Source organism: Lissotriton vulgaris, chromosome 4_1 (assembly GCF_964263255.1).
Source record: "Lissotriton vulgaris chromosome 4_1, aLisVul1.2, whole genome shotgun sequence".
NCBI lineage: Eukaryota > Metazoa > Chordata > Amphibia > Caudata > Salamandridae > Lissotriton > Lissotriton vulgaris.
Genome location: NC_141691.1, coordinates 1,334,069,727 through 1,334,078,269, shown reverse-complemented (window position 1 = coordinate 1,334,078,269; position 8,543 = coordinate 1,334,069,727). Strand labels below are relative to the sequence as shown.

The 8,543-nt window shown below is 45.8% G+C and overlaps 1 pseudogene; it reads right to left on the bottom strand.

The window, feature by feature from the left end:
* Positions 1 to 1,637: 1,637 nt before the first annotated feature.
* On the bottom strand, positions 1,638 to 2,717 carry LOC147723946 (zinc finger BED domain-containing protein 6-like; annotated as a pseudogene).
* Between the last annotated feature and the right edge of the window lie 5,826 nt (positions 2,718 to 8,543).

Below are 8,543 nucleotides of genomic sequence, written 5' to 3'. Positions count from 1 at the left end.
CTGCTATCCCCAAAACATGGCAAATCGCGCCTTGACAAAAAATTGCTATTTTCAGCCCTTTCATCTACTTCGATCCTCTTGAAACTTACCAGGACACTTGTTCCAGTGATTCCCAAGAATCTCAGCAAGGCAGAACAAAATCGATCCACTGGACGGCGTACAACTAGTTCACCCAAACACACGCGCCAGCAAGACACCAAAAAAGGCCAAAATTCGGACAATTCTGAAAAAATGCCAACCCCTCCTAAAACTTTGCCAACATCATTATGAACGAGCCTGCATCGGGCCCTGAGCCCTAGACTCCAGGAACCCTACCAAATTAATTAAACCCAAAAACCCTAGGATACCGCACTGAGCCTAAACCCTAGATAAGCTTTGTCTGACTGTGTCAAAGAGCCTAGGTATGCTACACCAGGTTGCTTCACTCAGTGGTGCCTGCCTTGACCGTCTGCATGGGCCAAAAATTCGTTACTCTCGCAAAATTTGCTGTTTTTCGGCGGCAAATTAGCAATCCGCGAATCTTGCGAAATTGCCGAAAATTCACAAATTCTTGAGCGTAACAGATTTTTGGCCCATGCTTAAAGCAGGGCCATGCAGACGGTCAAGGCAGGCACCACTGAGTGAAGCAACCTGATGTAGCATACCTAGGCTCTTTGACAGAGACAGACAAAGCATATCTAATTGTATGCAGCAAGCCACATAGCCCCAATTTTACATGAACTGCTGTACTCTGTACTCTGCCTGGCATAACAACACTACACTGCCTCGACCACTCCATACCACAACTAGACAGACATGTAGTTCTGCTGTAGTAGTTGTTGTAGACTGGTTTACCTGTTTGCCACTCACAAATTGGCCATAATTCTTCCGTAAACCGACGCTGATGATCCATCCATCCCAGTGAGTGACTGTAAAGAAAAAAGATATATTATTTAATCAATCATCATGGTATATTGGCAAACAGTAAGTCCAAGAACGTTTTGCATATTGGAAAATGCAACATAGTGGCCCCTGCAGTTGAAGTACAATGTGAATTAAACAAGGTAAAAAAAAGCAGAGTAGACTTGAGTTACATTTAGTGTGTAAAAGATTAAATAATAACAGAAGACATATGATTCATTTCCTGCACAACAAACAAACAGCGATTGCTTTCATCAGAGCCAGACAGCCATTAATGTCCACTGCATGCCATCTTCTTCTCATTACTCATTACCTGTTCCACTTTTTGTCCGCATCTTCTTCTGAAACTGAGGGACCACAGGGAAGCCTGCCTGTCAATTTCAGAAGTAACTGTCAGAAATCAGCAAGCATGTAGTCAGTAATTCCAGTACCACTTGAGGGGACTCGTCAACAAAGACAAAGTTTCTTTATTATGCGTAATCCAGCCATCTGCCTTGAGGGAAATGGATAGTGGGAGTCTGGAGGAGCAGGATAGAGGAGCATGATTGAGTTGTGAACTTGTGAAGCTCAGGAATGCAGACTGCGGCACCTTCAAATCAATAAGGAAATAAGATGAAGACAGTGCTGCTGATGGACTTGTTGTGATTAGGTGATTAGAGTTTTATTGTAAAAGTTGCAAAACAAAGAAAGACACACAGGAATAAAAGTGAATAAGGACGAAAAAAAGGAAGTCATTTTCAGGCCTCGGTGTTCGGGAAGTAGAGCTTGTCCTCAAACTCTATGAATTGAGACGGGAGTAGGTCAGGTAACAGAGAAGAACTTTCGTCACCTAAGTCGGAGTCCTCTTCGTCCTGCGTGCATTCACGGATTTTGTAATCTGGTGGTATGAAGTGCTGATTCATCTTGATCAATGTTAACCTCTCCACATTTTTGGGCGAGAGGCGGGTCCTTTTTGAAGTTACAATAGCACCAGCAGCACTGAAAACACGTTCAGAAGACACGCTTGCGAGTGGGCAAGACAAATAATTTAGAGCCAGGTTGGTGACCAGTGGCCATAGAGGCCTTTTCCTATACCAATACAGCAATGGGTTCTGATTAACGAAGACCTCTGTTGTGTCATCCAGATAGGCCTCCACCATCGACTCAAGGTTCTCCAGCGTTGCTCCACTTTGTGTACCATCTGTGGCCTTTGCATCCTTGGAACGAGCAAACCCTTGATGAGTTAGCCAATCCACTTCTGACAATATTATGGCTGGGCCTGGTGCAGGTGAGGATGATGATACGGTTGCTGGTGTTGTTAACGGCTGTGAGGGAAAGTGACTCCCTTTGGCCACAGATTCAGAAGTGGAACTTGACGACAGATGGCCTGCTGATTCAGTAGTACTTCTGCCTGCTCCTTCAATTTTCTGCTGCTCTTTTTCGAACCGAGTGGCTGACACAGCTAGCCAATGTTTGTACTTTGAAACATCTGCTTCATCAAATGGAATGAATGCTTTGCTGGCCACGGCCTTTTTGTACCATGGATCCTGAATAGTGGCACAAATGTAATGTTGTTCTGTATGTATTTTTTTAAGCCTTTCATTGTCAACTTGGCGGCTTAATAACCTCTCCGCCAACTGATATGCGTCCTGCTTTTCAGCATCTTCTCGGAACGTTGAAGACACCGCCTTCAGTTGGTGCTCTAGCATGAGCAACAATTAGATAGCTTTGCCCAAAGAACAGTCCTCCCTGCTGACTTCACACGTGAAGACCTCAAAAGGACGAAGCATGTCTGTCAGGCTTGAAACTAGCTTCCATTCCTCCAACTCTAGCCTCATGTCTTTCATAGTAGAACCCAGTTTATAGACATAACCATTTATTACCCCCACTGCTCAGACCGACGCTCAAGCATGTAAAAGGTTGAGTTCCAATGTGTTGCCACCTCCTGGATGAGTCCTTTGACTGGCAGTCTACGTTCATGTTGCATGCTCCTCAGCTTCTTCCGGGCCTTAAAAAAGAATGGCTGAAATGTATGCAGATTCTTCAGCATATCGTCAGGAACTTGCTGACTGTGGTTTCTTTTTTCAAGAAATCTTGCAAAACAATGTTAATACTCTGCGCCAAACACGGCACTCTGAAATAGATACCTAGCTGCATGGCCTTAACTATATTACTGCCATTATCCGTGGAAACATAACCAATCATGCAATTTCTTGGATGCAGCCATTCATAGACCTTCCTATCGAATTCCTCCAAAAGGTTAGGTGCAGTATGAGATTTCTCCATGGCAAACATGGCTACTGTTGCATGTTTCCGAGTAGCTTGAAAAACTGTGTCCGTGTCAACACCTGCTTTTAACTTGTCTTTAACCCCTGCAAAAGAGACCCAGTGTGCAGTGATGCACATGTAGCCAAGGGATTGGCAACTGGTCCATATGTCTGTTGTCAGGTGGATAGTGTGAACAGCACTCTTCTGAATAGCTGCCCCAAACACCTGCAGCACATCTTGATGTAGTGCTGGAACAGAAACTTTGGCAAAATAGGACCGGCTAGGAACTTTCCATTTAGGGCAGACTGTTGCCACAAATTCTAGAAAACCCACCCCTTCCACGAAAGAAAAAGGGAGAAGGTCCAGCGCTAGCATTCTAGCCAGCTTTGCGTTATACAGACATGCCATTGGGTGGTAGCATTCAAATGGCGCATCCGACCAAAACATGCTTCTAATGGACCATTTTACGTGATGATGATGATGATGCAGACTTCTTCAAACCAGTTAGGCTCATTGATGTACTTTTTCATATTGGTGTCTCTCCCAGACTCTTAGTGTGCCTCATACATGTTGCAGGGGTAGAGGGTGTGCTGCTGCCAGGGGGTACTGGGTGTACCAGAAAATATGTCTGTCACTTCTTCACTTCCCCCCTGCACGATAAGCCCCTCGTCATCATCAACAGATGCATTATCAATGGATACGTTTATATTTGTTGTACTTTTTGCTCCCTGGATCTTCCTTAGGTGTGCATCCCAAAAAATGATAGTGTGGTGTTTTTTGAGATGACCTCTCTGGCCTCGTTGGTACCACGCTTGCCCCGACTAACTACTTGTTTACAAATTGAACAAATGACCATGTTTTACGCCTTTGTGCTAACACTAAAAAAGTCCCAAACTGGGGACTGGAGATGTCTGCTGGTGGTGGAGGTGCTACTTTCAGTTTCAATGCCAGATGAAGTGGAGGATGGGCGTTGCTGAAATTTACTCTGTTGTGCACTTATTACAGCACCACTACTTGAGGTAACGGAGGTTGAGTTGGATGGAGGTCCCTGCCAGCCCTTCTGAAGAGAAAATAAGAAGCTGTAGTTGGCGTTGGTGTACTAGTTAACTGCGTTGGTGGTGGTACCAGTGCCAGGCCGCCCACATCCCGGTCAGCTGCAATTCGGGATAGGGTAAAAATGTCTGTCTGCTGCATGCCCGCTGGGGCTGGAGTGACGTCTGTGATGACTGGGTCATCGTCAGACTGTTCATCAGCAGCAGAATACACCACTTCTTGCTCATCGTCATCGGCCATAATTGCATAATTGAAAGCCTTGCGGGAACCTTCCATTTAGGCTTAGCTACCTTTGTCGGCTCATGGCGTGCCTCACTCTCAGACTTAGAATGCATTGTTGTTGGTGATGGGTTCCAATCCACATCAAGATCATCAGAAGGAAGGGGACTTGAAGAAGAACTTGTAGTAGCCCTCCTTGATCTTTTTCTTGCTGGGGATCGGGAAGACAATGAATCATCAGGAGGAGTGGCTTCCTCGGATGATACCTCTGCTCAAATTTCGATTTCCTGCTTTGCCCCTACTTCTGGAGGAACAAGCAGTTGTGCCCCTCCATGTGCCTCTAGTTGCGCCTCTCCTTGTGCCTCTCCATGCGCCTCTCCATGCGCCTCTCCTTGCGCCTCTCCTTGTGCCTCTCCTTGCGCATCTACTTGCACCTCTCCTTGCTCATGTACTTGCGCCTCTCCTTGCCCATGTACTTGCGCTTGTACTGGTTGCACCTGTGGCTGTTGTTGCGGCTGTGGTTGTGGAACACTCGTCAGCTGAGTTGCACCCTGCGTTGATTGGGTGCTACTTTCTTACAATGAGCCAACATCACTGGTCGGTGTAAATGTATACTTGTAAAGGTAAATGTATACTTGTAAAGCGCACTGTGACTCCATCTCGAAGTGTCCTGGCGCTGTATACCGCTGGGGAACCCTTCCTGGCTTTCCCTGTGAGATGGTCCCTCCTGGGCACCCCCAAGGTGAAGCGAAGCATCCCCGAAGGGGCCGTTGTGGAGATTAAGCAAGCTATTGCCCAGAGTTGCAGAGTGGAACCCATGGTTAGATAGGCACCGAGGCGAGAATTATCGAGTCTGCGGACAATTTGACCCAAGACCCTGCCGCGTCGGGAATTGAACCCTGGTCCCGGGCCAACCTCTGCTTCCGGGTCTGCCTCTTCTAACCAGTGAGCCACACTTCTCCACTGTTGATTGAGCAATGACAGTGGCTGCCTCTGCAGCACTCATAGGCTTGGACCTAACCTTGAGTGGTGGCACTGAGCTTTTTGAAGTGGAGGTGCTGCTCCCAACTTGGTCCCCGGCGGACCCCGCTGCTGCAGAAGTTGTTTTTTTCTTCCATAAAAAAGTGTCTGTGTGCACACCAGTCTCCTTGGTAAGTGGCACCACTTGCTTCTTCTGCTCCTTCTTACTGGCAGTGGCACTGGCAACTTTCTTTTTAGAGGAGCTATGGCCACCTTTTTTTGGGCCCATCTTCTTCAGATGTCAGAACAGCAAGCCGCTGTGGCATGAGTTGCAGAGTTGTCTGTGGCCACACATGACGTCACGTGACATTGTGCTGCACACACCGCTGCAGGACTTCTTCATGCCACCGGTAGTTCTCTTGTGCACCTAAAAGCAAAGGAAGCCAGAGGAACATCAGTTAAACACCACAAAAAGTCAAAAAACACACAAAAATCACCACAATACAATGCCATCCATGCCCTCAATGAGGTTTAAATTCCAGAGGCCCCACACAAAGCCTTGGTCCATGCACCACTCACTACCCCTGGGCATAATGGGTGAAAGCAGGGCAGGCTGGGTACAGGCCTATGGCTCAAAGCACACTGCCTTGCTTCAAGATGGCCACTTGTCCCCCAGTCACATGGCCAGGCCCTGCCTGGACCAGGCCTCAAAATGGCCCCCACCTACATGGCCAGGCCCCAACAACACACCAAAAAGAAAAAAAACACACAAAACTCACCACAATCCAATGCCATCAATGCCGTCAATGATGTTTAAATTCAAGACACCCCACACAAAGCATTGGTCCATGCACCACTCACTACCCCTGGGCATAATGGGTGAAAGCAAGGCAAACTGGGTACAGGCCTGAGCACACTGCCTGGATTCAAAATGGCCACTTGTCCCCCAGCCATATGGCCAGGCCCTGCCTGGACCAGGCCTCAAAATGGCCCCCACCCACATGGCCAGGCCCCAACAACACCCCAAAAAGTAAAAAAACACACAAAAATCACCACAATCCAATGCCATCCATGCCCTCAATGATGTTTACATTCACGACACCCCACAGAAAGACTTGTTCCATGCACCACTGAGTACCCCTGGGCATAATGGATGAAAGCAAGGCAAACTGGGTGCAGGCCGGAGCACACTGCCTGGGAAGCAACCTTTAATTCGCATCTTTTACTTTGCAGGTGTTTTACCTAGCATTTATTAGTTCGGATAGTCTTTTACTTCGCATGATTTTAATTAGCATGCCTTTACTTCGCAATGTTGTTTACTAAGCGTTATTTTACTTTGTTTTTCGTTTTTTTGCAATAATGTTAAAAATGTAAAATTATATATGGTTGAAGGTGAAGAGAGGGACCACGAGGAGAGAGAGGTAAGTGGGGCTGTGTAGTTAGGGAAGTGTTGCAGTGTATGTGCAGTGTAGGGTTTAGTGTTTAAGGGTTTAGCATAGTGTTTGTGAACTATAGGGTAGTGTTTTAGGGTTTAGGGTAGTGTTGTAGTGTACGTGTAGTGTAGGGTAGTGTTTTGGGGGTAGGGGTAGTTTGTAAAGGGTTTTAGGGTAGTTCTGTAGTTAACCGATATTTTTTAGGGTAGTGTTATAGGGTTTAGGGTAGTAATGTGTAGTGTGGGAGGTTAGTGTTATAGGGTTTAGGGTAGTGTTGTAGTGTATGTGTAGTGTACGGTAGTGTTTTAGGGTTTAGGGTAGTGTAGTAGTGTATGTGTAGTGTAGGGGGTTTAGGGTAGTGTTGTAGTGTATGTGTAGTGTAGGGGGTAGTGTTTTAGGGTTTAGGGTAGTGTATGTGTATGTGTAGTGTAGGGTAGTGTTTTAGAGTTTAGGGTAGTGTAGTATTTATTTATTTATTTATTTATTATAGAGTTTTGTATAGCGCGAACAAGACCCGTGGGTATCAGAGCGCTTAACATCGAGGAACGGTTACACAATGATAGTACAGTATCAAATATACAACAAACAGATATGAGGTAGTGTAAACTAAGGCTATAAATGGTGTCAATATATAAATATTCCAAACACATGTGCAATTAGCAATACACGGTGAGAAGTCTTATCTTATATCAGGCTCTTTAGCATTCGATAAGGTGAGGTAGAGGTTATAAAGATTATAAAGATTGGCTGTGGAAACCGTTATAAGTTCACATAGGACTGTGGTAGTCATAATGAGAAAGCCAGGCTTATATGTGGAGTCAATCTCCTGTCAGTGACGGTATTCAATAAGAGGCCACCTTTCAGCTGATGGAAATGATCATACCAGCGATCCCTCGGCTTCCCTATGCAAGGTATTTACTCATCAGGAGGCTTTTCACTTCACGTTTGAATAGTACACTATTTCGAATCTTCCTAATGCTTGGGGGTAGTGAATTCCAGACTCTGGGGGCAGCTCCGGAGAATGCTCGATCATAGGTCTTTTTCTTTCGGAAGATGGCTGGCCTCAGCAGCAGCTCCTTGGCGCTTCTAGCTGGTCTGATTCCTCCCGATAGCTTAATTTTCTTGGCTAGGTATCCTGGCATGTTATAGTGCACCGCTTTGTGAGTAATACATGCTAACTTCATTTGAACTCTGGCCTCATATGGTAGCCAGTTTAGAGCTTTCAGGTGGGGAGAAATATGATCAAATTTCCTGGATCCAGTGATGAGTCTTGCCGCAGCGTTGAGACAGGATTTGAGTGGTGCTGTGGATGTTTTAGGTAGGCCAGTTAAGGTAGAGCAACCATATTCGATCCTGGATATCACTAGTGATTGAACAGCCAATTTTAGATCTGCATCTGAAATGAATGGTTTTAATTTTCTTAAATAGCTCAGATGGAAGCGGGCACTTTTCGCCATTGAATTAATGTGGGCTTTCATGTTGAGATTCTCATCTAGTGTGATTCCTAGTGATTTAACCGAGTTGACTAGGGTTGGTGTGCAGTTTAGCGCAGTCACCAATTTGGTCCATTCCTTTACTTCAGGGTGGCTCCTTGGAGGTGCAATTAGCAGGAATTCTGTTTTCTGGGCATTTAATTTCAGATGATTCAAAGTTAACCATTGCACAGCCATCTTTAGTGTCTCATTCATTAGATCAATGTCTTCCAGGGAGGCAATCTTTAAGTATATTTGC